The following is a 21,998-nucleotide window of genomic DNA, read 5'->3' on the forward strand; positions in this document are numbered from 1 at the left end:
CTTACTATACTTGAGCTACCGGCTCTTAAGATGTATATATTTTGACGTTGTACATATTATATGAAGCAATAAAGCACGACCTTTGTCCTTTTTCCCCATAACAAACATTTTATGTCTTCTTTATCAGGTGGCGGAAACTACCAACGGGGAACGGATCATATCTGAATCCGGCTTTCCTTTGGTATGTCTTATGATCATATCTGAATCTAGCCATGATCACTTGGGGGCTTCCTATTCAAACATAGGTCGTATTCGAACCGAAGAGAACATAGCTGTCGATGCCCGCTTGATCGGCATACTGCCAAACCCATTTGGGGGCTTCTTGATCATATTTGAATCACAGATTAACCCCTTTGGGTCTGACGTGGATCGTATTCAAATCAGCGTCATTAAACAACTCTTATGGTCATTTGGGAGATTCCTGTTCACACATGGGTCGTATTTGAACCAAAGAGAACATAGCTGTCGATACCCACTTGATCGGCATCGCCAAAGCCACTGGGGGCTATATGATCGTATCCGAATCTTAGCTTAACCCCTTTGGAACGGTTTACTGATCGTATTCGAATCAGAAGACTGTAAATGTTGGTTATATCCACTATAAGCATAAAATATTTTGACTATCCTGAGACCTTGTGAAAGGCATCATGAGATGTTTTTTGTCTTTTCCGGTTTAATATTGGTCACACCAGGTTGTTAAGTACCAGGTGAGCATCATATCAGCATGAAAGATTATCAAGGGGATCACAGGTATGTTATCATGTTTCTGTTTAACAACTATGGCCGTAAACTGGCTCATATATGGTATCTTTGGTTGGTATTCCGGGTTGTCAATACTTTATGGGACCCCCGGCGCAATAAACCGCCAAGGGAATTTTTGCTTGTTTTTATGTGCAGGATAAGGAAAGCAAATTTCAAACGCCAAGGGCATAAACGATCAACATAAGCCAGAAGTATATAGGAACGGCGGCTTACGAAAATGTTAAGCGCTAGGAATATGCGCAAAGGCATGACAAACATTGAGAAGTTTTTCTACCCTATTACAAGACTCCCCGAGTCTGAACAAATGAAGCATTGTTTTTTGTAAAACACATGACACTTTACTCCTTCGGTGGGCTTGAAGACTCCGGGTTATCCTTCTCCGCCTCTCCGTCGGCTGTTTTGTCCTGGAAAGTTGACGAGGCCCAGTCAATGCCGCTCAAAGCTTCAAATTCAGCTTCATCATCTATTAAATCGGCTGGGTCCACTTCAAGGGCAAAAGTATGCTTACGAGTAGGAGGGATTAGGCTGACTTCATCATATGGAAAGTTTGGAATTCTCCGGTTCTCACTGTCATAGCCCACAGAATACTTGGTGAGGTAGGTATCGTTCCCAATAAGGGTTGCCATGGGACGTATAACTTTGACATAGACGATGAAGTCATGATCATCAAATACAATACCGTCCTCCTTCCGACTGGGATATCCAAGAGCAAGGTCGGCCGGGTCTAGCTCTGGAAGCCATGCTTTTGCCCGGCTCAATGCGGCTACAGCTCCGGCTCTGGCGGATGCCCGCCTTAAATCCTGAATTCGCTGAGGTAGCACAACGAGATGCTTCAGCACGTCTTGAAAAAGGCGGGGAGTGGTGTTTGATAAGGCTACAATGGCCAAGGCACGTTGTGACCCGGAGTACAGCTGTTCCACTAGGGTGTAAACCGCCTTAAGCTTGATCAGCATGTTTTGCTTAAGGTTGGTACTCCTGGGGCCTGTGTGTGCACAAGCATAGCAGTAAGCCGGAGGTAACTATTACAATAGTCATTGGAAGATTACAATGTTTGAGGTTTTGCACAGTAACTTACCGAAGATGGCTAAGACCATTTGAGATATCTGCCGTTTTAAGTCGGACAGCTCGGTTGTTGCCTCTGCAAGAGATGTTTCTGCCGTCTCGGCCCGAGTCACCAGAGAAGCCTTCTCATCAGCCCAGGCTTTCTTCTCTGACTCAAAACTTTTCTTCAACTTCTCATTTTCAGAGACAGTGAATTCAAATTTGGAATTGGCCTTTTGAGTTTCAAGTTCTTGAGTTTCCAGCCGGCTCTTCACGACAGCAAGCTCTGACTCAAATTGACTTATAGTGGCCTGCATCGATACCGGATTATGGTAAGACTCATGGTAAGATAATATTAAAGTCCCAAGTACTTTGCAAGAAAAGGTTCTTGACACTTGGGGGCTAATGTATGCTGAAGAATTTTTCAAGCCTACCATGCCGGGTCACACATATTAAGTCTCAAGCACTTTACAAGTAAAGATACTTGACACTTGGGGGCTAATGTGTATCGTAAATTTAAGCTATCATGTTACAACCGGGTTAAATATATTCTCTTTAAAACCGGGCAAACTAACAGTAAAGCAGATTTTTAAGTCTACAACATATTTATTCATAAGCAATAGACTTGGGGGCTCGTACAGTAAATAAGATTCAGGAAAAAGCATAAGTTATACCTCCGATTTGTGTTGTATTTGTTTTACCATGTCAATTTCCAGGTCACGGCTATTATGCACTTGATTCAGATAGCCCGAGACTATATCACCAATGCTTAAGTGAGTATAATCAGTAATATCCTGCTTGGCCTTTCGGCGTTCGACAAGTTCTTCTTTGGCAGAACATTTGGCGAGGACAGTAGGCCGCCCAGGTTCAACAAACTGATTTTTCACAAACTCAACTTCCGGTTCAGACGTCTTGACTGGGCTAGGAGCTTCCGGGTTATCGGAGCTGTTGAGAGTATCTTCGGCAGGCGGGTCAGAACTTGGCACTGGAATGTGAGAGGCCGGTTGAGGCGGCTAATGGGTAGAGCTGTCTGGAGCAGACGTATTAATCACCGGTTCAATTACAATCGGGTCTTGGGATAGCTTATTCTTCTTCTCCCTCTTGCTGGGTTTCACTTGCATGCTGTTAACAAAGGCAGAAGGATGAATACTAAAGCATGGGTAAAGTAAAGCTCAAGGTACATAAGGTTACATTACCCGGGAGCAGTTTTGAAAGCCGGCATGTTTGATGGATTCGCCGGAAGAAGGAGAGGTATCCTGATAATTGGAGTCAGACGAATTGAGAGGTTGGCGAATTAAGCCCGCTAAAGGTAAAACAGAACGTAAATCGGAGATAACCTCAGTCCGACGCTTCCTGGTTACGTCAGGTAAGCCGGAGGAGAGTTCTGCGTCCTTGTTGTTCCGGGTCTGCCTCCGGTTCTCAAGTTGTTGTTGCTTCAAAAGAAATTGAGGATCTTGATAAGCAAGAGGATGTGAAAATCTTATTTTCCGGGTCACCCTTCGGATCTTTTGCTTTGGCAAAGGCTCTGAGTCGGAGGAGATTATAGTTACCTCTTCATCAGCTGCTTGACTATTCCCCGTATCCTCCTGAAGGGATAGAATGTTAGTCAGGTAATGACAAGGGAATTAAGAAATTTAAAGATTACCTCTTCATCATCCGAAGAAGAATCATCCAATTTGAGTAAGTCGGAGGCGCTGGGTTTCTTCTTCTTTGAGGTTCCCGTCTTGGCGGCTTTCCTTTCGGTTTTCTTGGTCGTCCTGGCTTGTTTGGCAGCCTCATGATCATATTTGACCTTCCAGAAGTTATCATCGGCCTGTGGAAAAGGATAAGGAATTATGAGTACAAAAAAAGGTATAACATAGCAAGGAGTATTTATTAAGATTGATAACTTACTGCAGGGGCCGGGTTCTTCTTGCAAAAGGGAAGTAAGCCGAAGGCGTTACTAGTTACAGTGCCCTCCTTCAGCAGCGACTGGGTCGTAGCATCCACCACATCATCTGGTAAGTCGTCAGGACTATGGCGTAGCGGGTCATCCTTTTCGCCTGTGTAAGTACACATTAAGCCGGAGCGGCGGCTTAATGGAAGTACTCGCCAAGTGACCCAGACTCGGACCAGATCGATGCCGTTTAAACCGTTTCCCAAGAGAGCTTTGATCTTCTTGATGGTGGGATTGAGAGGCAGGCGCTCAATGGCCGTCAGTTTGTCCGCTAGCGGATGGTTAGACTCAAGGCGCAGGGCACGGAAGCCGGGCAGAGGGCTCTCATCGGCCGGTGAAGTATCCTGACAATAGAACCACGTCTGGTTCCAATCTTTTGGATGACTCGGTAGCTCAGCGTAAGGAAAAAGGCAATCTCTTCGCCGCTGAATTGAAATACCGCCAAGCTCAAGACTAGGCCCGTTGGCACGTTCATTCTGCCGGTTCAAGTAGAAAAGTTCCCTGAACAATAGCAGACTTGGCTCCTCTCCCAGGTACACCTCGCAGAAGACTTGGAAATTGCAAATATTTGACACGGAATTGGGTCCAATGTCTTGAGGTCTAAGATCAAAGAAATTCAAAACCTCCCTGAAGAATTTTGAGCCGGGAGGAGCAAATCCCCGGTTCATATGATCCGTAAAAATTATTACCTCCCCTTCTTTGGGTTGAGGCCTCTCTTCAGAAGGGTTAGGGGCACGATAAGACATGACCTCCTTTTTTGGCAGATGGCCGGACTTCACAAATTCAGATAGTTTACTATTGGTGACTATGGATGGGACCCAATTGCAGGTCACAGGGGCCTTGGTTGCCTTAGGTGCCATGACAATAGTTGGCCTACGACAAAATCAGAAGTTCCGGTTCAATTTTAACCCGGGAGAAATATCTTAATTATTTAAGGTGGCGGCTTAAGAAGGGGCCTAATGATATAAGGATAACTACGCAACGGTATTTAAGCCGCCACAAATATCAAAAGCAGTTCCAACTTCTTAAGGTCATGAGAAGCAAGCAAGGTTCACAGTTCAGTGTCATTTATTTAAGCCGGCTACATGGACAGTTGTGTGGAAGAGTATTTGACAGAAGTAGTTTTCCAGATGATACAAACAGGTTTCATAATCTGCTATTGATATTTGAGATCAAAAAGTGACACTGACAAGAAAATCTTCTAGACCTAAAACGGATGCAGATGAAGTTCAAGAGCTCGAATGGGGCCTCTGTGTAACAGAAAGGGATCTATCTACGTCCAAAGTAGGTGCGGAAAATCTACCATATCGGTTTCTACCATCTCTAAAGATCAAGAAAAGCGGGGGTAATGGAATCTATGAAAGGGAACTGCTAAACAGCGAAGAACGCAAGAACTCGAAGGTCTTAATGTGGATCTAAGAGGCAGGAAAGAGGAGACTTACGGATGCAGGGTTGCAGCGGAGTGTCGCCGCGTTTCTCTGCTCAAACTAGGTTGATGCAGCGGCCAGAGTTGGTGAAGACGAGATCTGCAACGGCGGTGACGGCAGAGCTCGAGCAACAGAGAAGCAGCAAGAGGAAGGAGACGACTGGAAGGAGGAGAATGGGAAGACCTAGGCCGCGCATATTTATAAGGAAAGGAAAACTGAGACGGTGCGAGAAAGGAGGAGACGGCGCGAGAAACGGGGAGATAAGAATTATTATCCCACGGCCCTGACGCCTCGGTTTTCGGAACAGTCAATAAAGACAGAGATCCGTTGAAGGATATGGTGGAATAAAAAAAGAGGAGGAATTTAAGAAAATATGACGTCACGGCGGGTTAACACGGATCCAAAAGATGACGTCAGGGCAGGTTAAAGAAAGCCTTTTGCATAGTTAGAGGACTGAAGATTTATGTTTTAAGGTATTTTAAGATTGACATGAACAGGTTCAAATCAATCTGGGGCCTAATGTTGGGGATGTAACTATTTGTGTAAGCCTCCCAGGAGGGGCCGGGTTACGCAAAGAAGACTTACCAGAAGGAAGCCCAAAACCAAGCATGAAGACGGCGGTTCAATAAAGGGCTTAAGCCCACAGGCGACTTAAGGCACGTTGTAGTAAACCGCCATAATGGCATGACTTGTATATTAAGGCAGATTTAACTAGTCACCGAGCCGGACACTGTTTATAAGCCGGTGGGACTCTGTAAGCCAGAGGGCGTCAACCCGTGTATATAAGGGGACGACCTGCTGGTGGTTTAGGGCAAGAAACAACTCATCGAGAGCCGGGCATAGCATATCTCGCTCCCTGGTCATCGAAACATCAATACCAACCCAACTAGACGTAGGCCTTACCTTCACTGTAAGGGGCTGAACTAGTATAAAAACCTCTCGTGTCCCTTGTCCCGATTAACCCCTTCAATCTTCCTAGTTGTGATGGCTCCACAACTAAGTCCTTTCACGAGGACATCTGACGTGACAATTCCATGACAGGCGGTCATGACGAAGCCACCTAGCCGGAGAGTCTGGCCTAGAGCTAGGCCTTCCCCAGAGGTGATGTCGTTTTTGACAACGAGACGAGCCGTCTAACCTTATTGCGACGACATAGTGGAACTCTCAATGAAAGCACCAATGTCGGTGTCAAAACCGGCGGATCTCGGGTGGGGGGTCCCGAACTGTGCGTCTAAGGCTAATGGTAATAGTGTTGGAAATATGCCCTAGAGGCAATAATAAAAGGATTATTATTATATTTCCTTGTTCATGATAATTGTCTTTTATTCATGCTACAATTGTATTATCCGGAAATCATAATACACGTGTGAATACATAGACCACAATATGTCCCTAGAGAGCCTCTAGTTGACTAGCTCATTGATCAACAGATAGTCATGGTTTCCTGCCTATGGACATTGGATGTCATTGATAACGGGATCACATCATTAGGAGAATGATGTGATGGACAAGACCCAATCCTAAGCATAGCACAAAGATCGTGTAGTTCGTTTGCTAGAGCTTTTCCAATGTTAAGTATCTTTTCCTTGGACCATGAGATCGTGTAACTCCCGGATACCGTAGGAGTGATTTTGGTATACCAAATGTCACAACGTAACTGGGTGACTATAAAGGTGCACTACAGGTATCTCCGAAAGTGTCTGTTGGGTTGACACGGATCGACACTGGGATTTGTCACTCCGTATGACGGAGAGGTATCTCTGGGCCCACTCGGTAATGCATCATTATAATGAGCTCAAAGTGACCAAGTGTCTGGTCACGGGATCATGCATTACGGTACGAGTAAAGTGACTTGCCGGTAACGAGATTGAACGAGGTATTGGGATACCGACGATCGAATCTCGGGCAAGTAACGTACCGATTGACAAAGGGAATTGTATACGGGGTTTCTTAAATCCTCGACATCGTGTTTCATCCGATGAGATCATCGAGGAGCATATGGGAGCCAACATGGGTATCCAGATCCCTCTGTTGGTTATTGACCGGAGAACCATCTCGGTCATGCCTAAATGTCTTCCAAACCCGTAGGGTCTACATACTTAAGGTTAGGTGACGCTAGGGTTGTATGAATATGAGTACGCAGCAAACCGAAAGTTGTTCAGAGTCCCGGATGAGATCTCGGATGTCACGAGGAGTTCCGGAATGGTCCGGAGGTAAAGAATTATATATGGGAAGTCGAGTTTCGGCCATCGGGAAAGTTTCGGGGCTCACCGGTATTGTACCGGGACCACCGGAAGGGTCCCGAGGGTCCACCGGGTGGGGCCACCCATCCCGGAGGGCCCCATGGGCTGAAGTGGGAGGGGAACCAGCCCCTAGTGGGCTGGTGCGCCCCCCCTGGGCCCCCCTCTGCGCCTAGGGTTGGGAACCCTAGGGGAGGGAGCGCCTCCACTTGCCTTGGGGGGCAAGTCTCCCCCCTTGGCCGGCGCCCCCCCTAGGAGATCCCATCTCCTAGGGCCGGCGCCCCCCCTGGGGTCCCTATATAAAGATGGGGGTGAGAGGGCAGCCGCACCCCCAACACCTAGCGCCTCCCTACCCCCCTTGCTACACCTCCTCCTCCTGTAGTCGCTTGGCGAAGCCCTGCCGGAACCCTGCTGCCTCCACCACCACGCCGTCGTGCTGCTGGATCTTCATCAACCTCTCCTTCCCCCTTGCTGGATCAAGAAGGAGGAGACGTCATAATGACCGTACGTGTGTTAAACGCGGAGGTGCCGTTCGTTCGGCGCTAGGATCTCCGGTGATTTGGATCACGACGAGTACGACTCCCTCAACCCCGTTCTCTAGAATGCTTCCGCTCGCGATCAACAAGGGTATGTAGATGCACTCCCCTCTCTCGTTGCTAGATGAACTCATAGATTGATCTTGGTGAACGTAGGAAAAAAGTTATTTTATGCAATGTTCCCTGACAGTGGCATCATGAGCTAGGTCTATGTGTAGTTCTCTATTGCACGAGTAGAACACAAATCTGTTGTGGGCGTAGATGTTGTCAACTTTATTGCCACTACTAGTCTTATTTTACTTCAGCGGTATTGTGGGATGAAGCGGCCCGGACCGACCTTACACGTACGCTTACGTGAGACAGGTTCCATCGACTGACATGCACTAGTTGCATAAGGTGGCTAGCGGGTGTCTGTCTCTCCCACTTTAGTTGGAGCGGATTCGATGAAAAGGGTCCTTATGAATGGTAAATAGAAGTTTACAAATCACGTTGTGGTTATTCGTAGGTAAGAAAACGTTCTTGCTAGAACCCTACTGCAGCCACGTAAAAGATGCAACAACAATTAGAGGATGTCTAACTTGTTTTTGCAGCAATTGCTTTGTGATGCGATATGGCCAAAAGTTGTGATGAATGATGAATGATATATTGTGATGTATGAGATCATGTTCTTATAATAGGAATCACGACTTGCATGTCGATGAGTATGACAACTGGCAGGAGCCATAGGAGTTGTCTTAATTATTGTATGAGCTGCATGTCAATGATTTAACGCCATGTAATTACTTTACTTTATTACTAAACCATTAGCCATAGTAGTAGAAGTAATAGTTGGCGAGCAACTTCATGGAGACACTGTCGGTGTCAAAACCGGCGGATCTCGGGTAGGGGGTCCCGAACTGTGCGTCTAGGGGGATGGTAACAGGAGACAAGGGACACAATGTTTTTACCCAGGTTCGGGCCCTCTCGATGGAGGTAAAACCCTACTCCTGCTTGATTAATATTGATGATATGGGTAGTACAAGAGTAGATCTACCACGAGATCGGAGTGGCTAAACCCTAGAATCTAGCCTATGGTATGATTGTTGTTCGTCCTACGGACTAAAAATCTCTGGTTTATATAGACACCGGAGAGGGCTAGGGTTACACAGAGTCGGTTACAATGGGAGAAGATCTTCATATCGTATCGCCAAGCTTGCCTTCCACGCCAAGGAAAGTCCCATCCGGACACGGGACGGAGTCTTCAATCTTGTATCTTCATAGTCCGGGAGTCCGGCCAAAGGTCTTAGTCCGGCCATCCGGACACCCCCTAATCCAGGACTCCCTCAGTAGCCCCTGAACCAGGCTTCAATGACGACGAGTCCGGCGCGCAAGTTGTCTTCGGCATTGCAAGGCGGGTTCCTCCTCCGAATATTTCATAGAAGATGTTGAACACCAGGGTAGTGTCCGGCTCTGCAAAATAAGTTCCACATTCCTTCATAGAGAGAATAATATTTGTATCAATCGGATCTGCTGACGTATTCCGTGGCGTGACATCATGCCACAACCAGGCTCTTTATTCATTTTATTGTTCCACCTCAGCGCGTTTAGCGAGGCGGTTTCCTTGGCACGTCTTGTCAAAGCAGAGATCGTGTCCCCTTATTCCGGGATTCTCATCAATACGGGTGTGGGTAACCCAACCGCGCCATTAACCGTGGCGCTTGGGAGATAAGCGAGTTTTATCAGGCCGGTGGGGGGCTCGTAGTTTTGGCTGCCCATATAAGGGGATAAGAATCCGCCTTTTCCATCACGCCCTCTTCCTCCTCTGCTTATCCGTCCCTGCGCGCTCGAGCTCCATCGCCCAAGCCCGCACTTCCCACCTCAACCTTCTCCAACCATGTCTGGAGCGGGAGGTAGATGGATGGCCTCCTCCGTCACGGAGGGACAAATCAAAAACTGAGGAAGGCCGGATACTTGTCTAACGACATCGCGCACCGGCTTCCAGATGTGGGGCAACTCATCCCCACCCCCAGGCCCCATGAGAGGGTTGTTTTTCTTCCCCATTTCCTCCGCGGACTGGGTTTTCCTCTTCACCCGTTCGTCCGGGGGCTCATGTTCTACTACGGCCTGGACTTCCACGATCTGGCCCCGAACTTCATCCTCAATATCTCGGCGTTTATCGTCGTGTGTGAGGCCTTCTTCCGCATCCAGCCCCACTTTGGCCTATGGCTGAAGATCTTCAGCGTCAAGCCGAAGGTTGTGAAAGGCCGACAAGCGGAATGCGGAGGCGCCATGGTGGGCAAGATAGCCAACGTCACCTGGCTCGAGGGTGCCTTCGTGGAAACAATCAAAGGGTGGCAATCGGGGTGGTTTTATATCACCGAGCCACGTGACCCTAAGTGGGTAGCGGCCCCCGAATTTCGACCCGGCTTCCCCACCCGGCTCACATCTTGGAAAGAGACGGGCCTGTCGTGGGGCAATCCGGAAGAGGTGACCAGACTGCAAATCTGCGTCCGACACCTGGTGACCAAGAAGGTCAAGCTTGTCAATGTGGTCCAGGTCATGCTCTTACGCCGGATCCTCCCGTATCAACGACGGGACTTCAATTTGTGGGAGTTCGACCCGGCCCAGCACCAGACTCTATCCCGGCTCTTCGAAACGAAGCATGAGGACGCCTGGAAGGTGCTTTTCAAGAGTTCCGAGGTCCCTCCTCCCGTCACCGAGGATCGCGGACTCTGCGCCAAACGTCAAGCCTCCAAAGTAATCTTACATTTAGTTCCTTGCGGGATACCCGAATTTCATAGCGTGACTTTATGTGGGATCTAAACTCCCGTTCCTTTGACAGGACTGGAAGAGGACGACCGGACAGTTTGACTGTTCGGCTCCTTTGCCCGAAGGCCTAGCAGACGCGCAATTAACAAAGCTGCTGGTTCCGACACCTCACGTGGTGCCGGAGAAGAAGGCCAAAGAGAAGGCCACGGGGACCCGAAAGAGTTACCGGTGTCCGGGGGCGTCGGATTTGCCCGACAACCCCAACGCTCCCTCCACCTCCGAAGATGAGGAGGAGGAAGAAGAAGGAGAAGCCTCTCCCCCTCCAACGGGGGGAGGCACGAAAAGAAAGGCCGCCCCAACTGGGGAAGCCGAAGGGTCCAAGAAGGGGAAGTCCCTTTTGCCGGACTACGCCCCTGACGCCGAAGATGGCAAGGGGGAATGGCCATCCAGGGTCAAGCCCCTGGCAACATCGTAAGTGTCCGGCTACCCGAACTACTTATGGCGCTCCTCTAGTATTTGATAGCTCCTCATGCCGAATTTTAACAATGCAGCCCGCCCAGAGCACAGCTCGATGATTCGATGAACGGCTCCTTGGGCTCGTCGGATGTGAATAGTGCTTCACTTCCGACGGCCTCCTCCCCTCTCCCTACGGACGACTCCGAGGTGGAGTCCCAAAGGGGACTAACCAGGAGGAGGTGGTTCTGGAGGCGTCGCAAGGCGACCTCCCGAACTCTAGGCCCAAAGGGGACAAAGCCCCGGAGGGATCCAAGTTTGGCCCGGGGCCAGACACTGCTCCGGAACCATCAACGGTTCCGGAGTCCAACAGGCGGCGCCTTCATAAGAAGGGCAAGCCTACGACGCTAGTGACCTCCGTCCATCCGGAGGCGCCGGACAATTTGCTGGAGGCGCTTAACGGCGCCTTTATCGACGAGGAACACCGCATTGTTATGAGTGCGGTGATTCAGAAGGTTCGGTCCGCCAAGAGCGGGCTGACTGAAGCTTGTTCAAGCCTGTTGACGGGCTTTGAGGTATGTGTTCGAAAACATATATATATATATATATATATATATATATATATATATTACCGCATAGACAGTAGCCCCTGATGCTCAGTTCGGCGTTCAGAAAGAGAAACCGAGCTGAGGATCTAAAAAGATGTACGCAGGAGTCTAATAGAAATATGTCAATATGGAAATGCAGGCTGTGCTGCTGACCTCTGCCGCACTGACTGCGGAGGTCAATGCATTGAAGGAAAGCCTCAAGCAGTCCAAGAGCGAGCTCAGCCGTGCCAAGAAGCAGCTCGAGGATAAAGAAGGTACATAATACCTCCAGTAAATGTATATAGAAATACTTGGTTGCAAAATAATAACAGGACCAACGTTAATGTTGCAGGAGCCACTAACGAGGTGGCGACCCTGAAAGAGGCGGTCTCCGAGGCCGAAAAGAGTGCGGCCTTGGAGCGCACCGAGCGAGAGAAGCAGGAGGCGCGGGTGGCGGAGGTGCGGCAAGAGCTCCAGGCTCTCGTGGAAAAACACGAGAGTTTGAGCGTGACTCGAAGACTCGAGAGTCCGAGCTTGCCTTGGCTCTTGAGAGTGCCAAGACCGCTAAGGCCGAGGCCCAGAAGGCCCTTCAGGAGATCGAGGCGATGAAGAAGATAGCGGCGGGTAAGGCATTCTTTATGCAAAGCAAAAATATAAAAGTTAATTATCTGCTACTTACCCGAATCCGGAGCTCTCCAGGAGCGTTCGCCGATCTGCCCAGTAGTGTGTCTGATGCCGCCGCATACTACCGAGCCGAAGAGGGGAGCTCGACGGAGAAAGTGTTCTGGTCCTAGTATGCTGAGGCCGAACATCTGGTGCCCCTGAGCGACCAACTGAAGCAGCTGGTTGAGCTCCACAAGGTGGCCGAACAGGCCGTGAAGGGCCTCATAGCTCGGCTGTGGCCTGGAGAAGCCATGCCTGGGAGCTACTTCGGTCTGGTGCGGCGGCTGGTGGACGCGTGTCCGTGGATTGAGGTCGTCAAGCGCTCCGCTTGTATTGAAGGTGCCCATCGGGCCCTTGCCCGTGCTAAGGTGCACTGGGCAAGCTAGACGCGGAGAAGCTGTTGACGAACGCGCCACCGCCGGGCAAGGAGTATCGTATGCCCAAGATGTATTACAATGGCGTTCTGAAGGGTGCCCGCCGCATAGCGGATGAGTGCTCCAAAGATGTAATTTTTGAGTAAACTCGCATTTGTTATCCTGTACGCTGAAGCTTTGTTCATATGCGTTAAGCAACGCTTGTTAATTTAAAATATTACCTTCTGTGCGGCCGTTTATCAAATCTGAGAGATGCAAGTCGTCGGCTTCGACCCCCATGCCACGAGTGCTGGGGTGTTCGGGATAAACCTGAGCGCTCTTGTTCCCATTCTTGGGTCCATCTAGGGAGGCGTTCAGCACAGCGAACCAGGCCGTCGGACTTATAATGCTTTATCACTCTCACTTAGCCATAGAATTCTATAATTTTAAATTTCGGCGAAGCCCCTAGTATTCGGAAGACCGAGTTCGGGGCGCTATCCACGCCTAGGCCGGATAAGTCCGGTTCCTCGCTCGAAGCGGCATAAGTCTTTAAGGACTCGAAAAAACCTCGCGAACAGCGACCGGTCTCTCGCACTATCATGACAGTCAGTTTTAGCTTTCTCTACTGAGGTGTTAACCCAGCTCAACTGGGGCACAATCGCAGTAGTTCTCCCAGCGCTACCTTAGCCAACAATGCGGAACATAAGGTACCAAAACATGGGAGCCGGGCAAACCCAACTATTGACCAAAGACATGATTCGGAGCCGATGCATATAGTGCTATAAGTTCGGGGTGCCGCACTTGTTAGAGTGTTCGGTCTTCTCACACCACGTTATGGGGTGTTGTAAGCCCCTGGTATATTATCCGTGCCAAAGTGTACGGTTGCATAGTGTCATGACTGAACATGTTTGCATATAAAAATAGATAAGTACAATAATAGGTAAGAGCTATGTATTGTTTATTAAAAAAGGGCTGTTGCGAGAGCAGAATGACACAAAAAGTGCGGTAAGCAAGAGATGGGAGTATTTGACATATTCCCCTTCAGGGGCAAGCTGCAGGATTGTAAGAGAAACAGGTGTTAAACTCGTTATAGAGACCACCTTGACTTTTGACGTAGCTTGCTTCCTCCCTGGCTATTGCATCGTTTGTTCGGCGATAGTATTGCCGGACAGGCCTTCCTAATAGTTGGGTCCTGAAAGTGTGTAAAAAAGGAAAATGGTGAAATAGGGAGCCCCCTAGTGCGGTTGAGCCATATTCTGGGCGTGCCATTGTTGTGCCCCTCCCCTTATGCCCATGGTATCTCCAAGGCGTAATTATGTACGCATGGTACCAGCATTGCCGTTTGGCGGGGGCTGGGGTCGGGGCCGCACTGCTATGCTTGCTCGGAACGTGCCAGCCTAATTTGTTGTAGGTTACTTCGGGCTCGCTTGACGTTGTCCGGACATTTGGCGCCTGGATTTGAGAAATGCCTTGAGAGGCTACTCTGTACTTCCGCCGCCAGGGCCGCCGTGTGCTCCTCCGTTCGGAGAGAGCGTTTTGTGTTTCCATTTACCGTGATGACTCCGTGAGGTCCTGGCATCTTGAGCTTGAGATATGCGTAGTGCGGCACCGCATTGAATTTTGCAAATGCAGTTCGTCCGAGCAGGGCGTGATAGCCGCTGCGGAATGGGACTATGTCGAAGATTAAGTCCTCGCTCCGGAAGTTATCCGGTGATCCGAAGACCACCTCGAGTGTGACCGAGCCTGTACAGCTGGCTTCGACCCCTGGTATGGCGTCTTTGAAGGTTGTCTTTGTGGGTTTAATCCTTGAAGGATCGATGCCCATTTTTCACATTGTGTCCTGGTAAAGCAGGTTTAGGCTGCTGCCGCCGTCCATTAGGACTCTGGTAAGGTGAAATCCGTCGATAATTGGGTCTAGGACCAGTGCGGCGAATCCGCCGTGACGGATGCTGGTGGGATGGTCCCGTCGATCAAAGTGATCAGGCAGGAGGACCATGGGTTGAACTTTGGGGCAACTGGCTCCAGCGCATAGACGTCCTTGAGAGAATGCTTCCGCTCCCTTTTGGGGATGTGGGTTGCGTATATCATATTCACCGTCCGAACTTGCGGGGGAAATCCCTTCTGTCCTTTGTTGTTCGGCGGCCGGGGCCCCTCCTCGTCATCGCTATGTAGCCCCTTGTCTTTGGTCTCGGCACTTATCTTGCCTGCCTGCTTGAACACCCAACAATCCCTGTTGGTGTGATTGGCTGGCTGTTTGGGGGTGCCGTGTATCTGGCACGAGCGATCAAGTATCCAGTCTAAGCTGGATGGGACCTGAGGGTTTCGTTTGAATGGCTTCTTCCGCTGACCCGGTTTAGAGCCTCTGAATCCGGCATTGACTGCCGTATCTTCAGTATTGTCACCGTTAATGCGGCGCTTATGCTTGTTGCGGCGTGACCTGCCGTTGTTATCCTTGTTATCCGAATTGCCGGGGCTCTTGCTTATGTTATTGCTACGAGCCAGCCAGCTGTCTTCTCCCGCGCAGAAGCGGGTCATGAGTGTCGTGAGGGCTGCCATAGACTTCGGCTTTTCCTGTCCTAGGTGCCGGGCAAGCCATTCGTCTCGGATGTTGTGCCTGAAGGCTGCGAGGGCCTCGGCGTCCGGACAATCGACTATTTGGTTTTTCTTGGTCAGGAACCGTGTCCAGAATTGTCTGGCCGATTCCTCTGGTTGCTGGATTATGTGGCTTAGGTCATCGGCGTCTGGTGGTCGCACATACGTGCCCTGGAAGTTGTCAAGGAATGCGGATTCCAGGTCCTCCCAACAACTGATTGACTCTGCTGGCAGGCTATTAAGCCAATGTCGAGCTGGTCCTTTAAGCTTGAGCGGGAGGTATTTGATGGCGTGTAGATCATCGCCACGGGCCATGTGGATGTGAAGGAGATAATCCTCGATCCATACCGCAGGATCTGTTGTGCCATCGTATGATTCGATGTTTACGGGTTTGAAGCCCTCGGGGATTTGATGATCCATTACTTCGTCTGTGAAGCATAGTGGGTGTGCGGCGCCCCTGTACTGAGCTATATCGCGACGCAGCTCGGACGAGCTTGGTCTGTTGTATTCGGCCGGGCCATACTTATTATGTCCGGCGTGACGGCTAGCGTCACGTGAAGCGGGGCGCCCATGCGATCCGTAGATCGATCTTGTTTGCCTTGCCTTATTCTCCAAGATGTCTCGCAGGTCTGTTGCGTCTCCCCGTACTCTGGTATGTTTTGAGCGGTGTCGGGGTGCGGCTTGGGTCGAGGGCCTGAAGGCCTCTCTATCGCGGCCACGGGGTGGCCGATCGGGCGCATCGTACACTAGTGATGTAGGTTTAGTTGCTTCCTCCTCAAGTTGGGGAAGCAGCCTGCGCTTCGGGTAGCTCTTGGATGGGCGTTCTAGTTTATACTCTTCGGCTGCCAGGACTTCGGTCCATCTGTCGGCTAGCAAGTCTTGGTCAGCTCTAAGCTGCTGCTGTTTCTTCTTGAGGCTGCTTGCCGTGGCTACGAGTCTTCGTTTGAAATGCTCTTGCTCGACGGGATCCTCTGGCACGACGAATTCATCGTCGTCGAGGCTTGCCTCATCTTCGGAGGGAGGCATGTAATTGTTGTCCTCATCCTCTTTGTCGGCCGCTCTCTCACGAGGGCTGGCTCCTTCGTTCTCCTGCACTGAATCCTGCTGGAGGGGGTTGTCTTCGGCACTATCCGGTGTATTGTTATCTCCAGTGCCGGAATCGCTGTTTTTGCTTTGGCGGGACTTAGAGCGGCGCCGCTGACATCGGCGCTTGGGTTGCTTCTTGGAGGGGTCATCCTCCGTTTTCTCCTCGCCATCCCCCGCTTTAGGGGTGTCCACCATGTATATGTCATATGACGAGGTGGCTTTCCAGTTCCCTATAGGCACTGGTTCTTGTCCGTCTCCTTCATCGGCGTCCATGCCGTCGATGTCTTCGGAGTCGAAGTCGAGCATGTCGGTTAAATCATCGACAGTGGCTACAAAGTGGGTGGTGGGTGGGCTACAAATTTCTTCGTCATCCGCGTCCCAACCATGTTGGCCGTAGTCCGGCCAGGGCTCTCCTCACAAAGAGAGAGATTTTAACGAATTCAGGATGTTGCCGAAAGGTGAGTGCTGAAAGACATCCGCGGCGGTGAACTCCATGACCGGAGCCCAATCGGGCTTAACCGGGAGAGGTGCGGGATTTACGGAGTCCGGATCAGAGTCCGGCACCTCGGAGTCACGGGCCTTGCGAGGGACTAGGATGGTATCCAGCTCTATCGCCGTAGAGATTGCAATTTTCGGGTTGGCGTCTAACCGTCCGTCCCCGACTGGCGTAGTGGGCTCCGAGCTAATGGTCGGAGCGGACACCTGAGCAACGCTCTGGGCGTTGTCCGATGACAGAGCTAAATCGTGCCCATCATGACAGTGCGGCGCGCCCGGTTGTGGCTCAAATCCGTCAAAGATCAAGTCCCCGCGGATGTCGGCCGTGTAGTTCAAGCTTCCAAACCTGACCTGATGGCCAGGGGCGTAGCTCTCGATCTACTCCAGATGGCCGAACAAGTCAGCACGCAATGCTAAGCCGCCGAATACGAAGATCTGTCCGAGGAGAAAAGTCTCATCCCGGACCGCGTCACGGTTGACGAGCGAAGAAGCCATCGGGCCTAAAAGGCGACGACACAGAGGAACTCTCAATGAAAGCACAATTGTCAGTGTCAAAACCGGCGGATCTCGGGTAGGGGGTCCCGAACTGTGCGTCTAGGCGGATGGTAACAGGAGACAAGGGACATGATGTTTTTACCCAGGTTTGGGCCCTCTCGATGGAGGTAAAACCCTACTCCTGCTTGATTAATATTGATGATATGGGTAGTACAAGAGTAGATCTACCACGAGATCGGAGTGGCTAAACCCTACAATCTAGCCTATGGTATGATTGTTGTTCGTCCTACGGACTAAAACTCTCCGGTTTATATAGACACCGGAGAGGGCTAGGGTTACACAGAGTCGGTTACAATGGGAGGAGATCTTCATATCGTATCGCCAAGCTTGCCTTCCACACCAAGGAAAGTCCCATCCGGACACGGGACAGAGTCTTCAATCTTGTATCTTCATAGTCCGGGAGTCCGGCCAAAGGTCTTAGTCCGGCCATCCGGACACCCCATAATCTAGGACACCCTCAGACACGATGATGGAGATCATGATGATGGAGATCATGGTGTCATGCCGGTGACGAAGATGATCATGGAGCCCCGAAGATGGAGATCAAAGGAGCTATATGATATTGGCCATATCATGTCACTACTATATAATTGCATGTGATGTTTATTATGTTTATGCATCTTGTTTACTTAGAACAATGGTAGTAAATAAGATGATCCCTTATAATAATTTCAAGAAAGTGTTCCCCTAACTGTGCGCCGTTGCTAAAGTTCGTCGTTTCGAAGCACCACGTGATGATCGGGTGTGATAGATTCTTACGTTCACATACAACAGGTGTAAGACAGTTTTACACATGCAAAAAACACTTAGGGTTAACTTTACGAGCCTAGCATGTACAGACATGGCCTCAGAACACAGAGACCGAAAGGTCGAACATGAGTCGTATGGAAGATACGATCAACATAGAGATGTTCACCGATGATGACTAGTCCGTCTCACGTGATGATCGGACACGGTCTAGTCGACTCGGATCATGTAACACTTAGATGACTAGAGGGATGTCAAATCTGAGTAGGAGTTCATTAAATAATTTGATTAGATGAACTTAATTATCATGAACTTATTCTAAAATCTTTGCAAAATATGTCTTGTAGATCAAATGGCCAACGCTCATGTCAACATGAACTTCAACGCGTTCCTAGAGAAAACCAAGCTGAAAGATGATGGAATCAACTATTCGGACTGGGTCCGGAACCCGAGGATCATCCTCATAGCTGCCAAGAAATCATATGTCCTAGAAGGACTGCTAGGTGAAGCACCCATACCAGAAAACCAAGACGTTATGAACGCTTGGCAGTCACGTGCTGATGATTACTCCCTCGTTCAGTGCGGCATGCTTTATAGCTTAGAACCAGGGCTCCAAAAGCGTTTTGAGCAACACAGAGCATATGAGATGTTCGAGGAGCTGAAAATGGTTTTTGAAGCTCATGCCTGGGTCGAGAGATATGATGTCTCCGACAAGTTCTATAGTTGTAAGATGGAGGAAAATAGTTCTGTCAGTGAGCACATACTCAAAATGTCTGGGTTGCACAACCGCCTGTCCCAGCTAGACATTAACCTCCCGGACGAGGCGGTCATTGACAGAATCCTTCAGTCGCTCCCACCGAGCTACAAGAGCTTTGTGATGAACTACAATATGCAGGGGATGGTGAAAACTATTCCTGAAGTATTTTCAATGCTGAAGTCGGCAGAGGTAGAAATCAAGAAAGAACATCAAGTGTTGATGGTCAATAAAACCACCAAGTTCAAGAAGGGCAAGGGTAAGAAGAACTTCAAGAAGGACGGCAAAGAGGTTGCCACACCCGGTAAGCCAGTTGCCGGGAAGAAGTCAAGGAATGGACCCAAGCCTGAGACTGAGTGCTTTTATTGCAAAGGTAAGGGTCACTGGAAGCGGAACTGCCCCAAATACTTAGCGGACAAGAAGGCCGGCAACACTAAAGGTATATGTGATATACATGTAATTAATGTGTACCTTACCAGTACTCGTAGTAACTCCTGGGTATTTGATACCGGTGCCATTTCTCATATTTGTAACTCACAGCAGGAGTTGCGGAATAAGCGGAGACTGGCGAAGGACGAGGTGACGATGCGCGTCAGGAATGGTTCCAAGGTCGATGTGATCGCCGTCGGCACGCTACCTCTACATTTACCTACGGGATTAGTTTTAAACCTCAATAATTGTTATTTAGTGCCAAGTTTGAGCATGAACATTGTATCTGGATCTCGTTTAATGCGAGATGGCTACTCATTTAAATCCGAGAATAATGGTTATTCTATTTATATGAGAGATATGTTTTATGGTCATGCCCCGATGGTCAATGGTTTATTCTTAATGAATCTCGAACGTAATGTTACACATATTCATAATGTGAATACCAAAAGATGTAAAGTTGATAACGATAGTCCCACATACTTGTGGCACTGCCGCCTTGGTCACATTGGTGTCAAGCGCATGAAGAAGCTCCATGCTGATGGACTTTTAGAGTCTCTCGATTATGAATCATTTGACACATGCGAACCATGCCTCATGGGCAAAATGACCAAGACTCCGTTCTCCGGAACAATGGAGTGAGCAACCAACTTATTGGAAATCATACATACTGATGTGTGTGGTCCAATGAGCGTTGAGGCTCGCGGAGGATATCGTTATGTTCTCACTCTCACTGATGACTTGAGTAGATATGGGTATGTCTACTTGATGAAACACAAGTCTGAGACCTTTGAAAAGTTCAAGGAATTTCAGAATGAGGTAGAGAATCAACGTGACCGAAAGATAAAATTCTTACAATCAGATCGTGGAGGACAATATTTAAGTCACGAATTTGGTACGCACTTAAGGAAATGTAGAATCATTTCACAACTCACGCCGCCTGGAACACCTCAGCGTAACGGTGTGTCCGAACGTCATAATCACACTCTATTGGATATGGTACGAACTATGATGTCTCTTACCAATTTACCGCTATCATTTTGGGGATACGCTCTAGAGACAGCTACATTCACTTTAAATAGGGCTCCGTCTAAATCCGTTGAGACGACACCGTATGAATTATGGTTTGGGAAGAAACCTAAGCTATCGTTTCTAAAAGTTTGGGGATGCGATGCTTATGTCAAGAAACTTCAACCTGAAAAGCTCGAACACAAGTCAGAAAAATGCGTCTTCATAGGATACCCAAATGAAACCATTGGGTTTACCTTCTACTTAAGATCCGAGGGCAAGATCTTTGTTGCCAAGAACGGATCCTTTCTGGAAAAAGAGTTTCTCTCGAAAGAAGTAAGTGGGAGGAAAGTAGAACTCGATGAAGTACTACCTCTTGAACCGGAAAGTATTGCAGCTCAGGAAAATGTTCCTGTGGTGCCTACACCGACTGGAGAGGAAATTAATGATGATGATCAAGGTACTTCGGATCAAGTTGCTACTGAACTTCGTAGGTCCACAAGGACACGTTCCACACCAGAGTGGTATGGCAACCCTATCCTGGAAATCATGTTGTTAGACAATGGTGAACCTTCGAACTATGAAGAAGCGATGGCGGGCCCAGATTCCAACAAATGGCTTGAAGCCATGCAATCCGAGATAGAATCCATGTATGAAAACAAAGTATGGACTTTGACAGACTTGCCCGATGATCGGCAAGCGATAGAAAACAAATGGATCTTTAAGAAGAAGACGGACGCGTATGGTAATGTTACCATCTATAAATCTCGACTTGTCTCTAAGGGTTATCGGCAAGTTCAAGGGGTTGACTACGATGAGACTTTCTCTCCCGTAGCGAAGCTGAAGTCCATCTGAATCATGTTAGCAATTGCCGCATACTATGATTATGAGATATGCCAGATGGACGTCAAAACGACATTCCTTAAGGGCTATCTTAAGGAAGAACTATATATGATGCAGCCAGAGGCTTTTGTCGATCCTAAGAATGCTAACAAGGTATGCAAGCTCCAGCGGTCCATTTATGGGCTGGTGCAAGCATCTCAGAGTTGGAACATTCGCTTTGATGAGATGATCAAAGCGTTTGGGTTTATGCAGACTTATGGAGAAACCTGCGTTTACAAGAAAGTGAGTGGGAGCTCTGTAGCATTTCTCATATTATATGTAGATGACATACTTTTGATGGGAAATGATGTAGAACTTTTGGACAACATTAAGGCCTACTTGAATAAATGGTTTTCAATGAAGGACCTTGGAGAAGTTGCTTACATATTAGGCATCAAGATCTATAGGTATAGATCGAGACGCCTCATAGGTCTTTCACAAAGCCATAGGATCTATTATGTATGCCATGCTGTGTACCAGATCTGATGTAAACCTTTCCGTAAGTTTGGTAGGAAGGTACCAAAGTAATCCCGGCAAGGAACACTAGACAGCGGTCAAGAATATCCTGAAGTACCTGAAAAGGACAAAGGACATGTTTCTCGTTTATGGAGGTGACGAAGAGCTCGTCGTAAAGGGTTACGTCGACGCTAGCTTCGACACAGATCTGGATGACTCTAAGTCACAAACCGGATACGTGTATATGT

Source organism: Triticum aestivum, chromosome 6B, assembly GCF_018294505.1.
Source record: "Triticum aestivum cultivar Chinese Spring chromosome 6B, IWGSC CS RefSeq v2.1, whole genome shotgun sequence".
In the NCBI taxonomy this organism is placed as follows: domain Eukaryota; kingdom Viridiplantae; phylum Streptophyta; class Magnoliopsida; order Poales; family Poaceae; genus Triticum; species Triticum aestivum.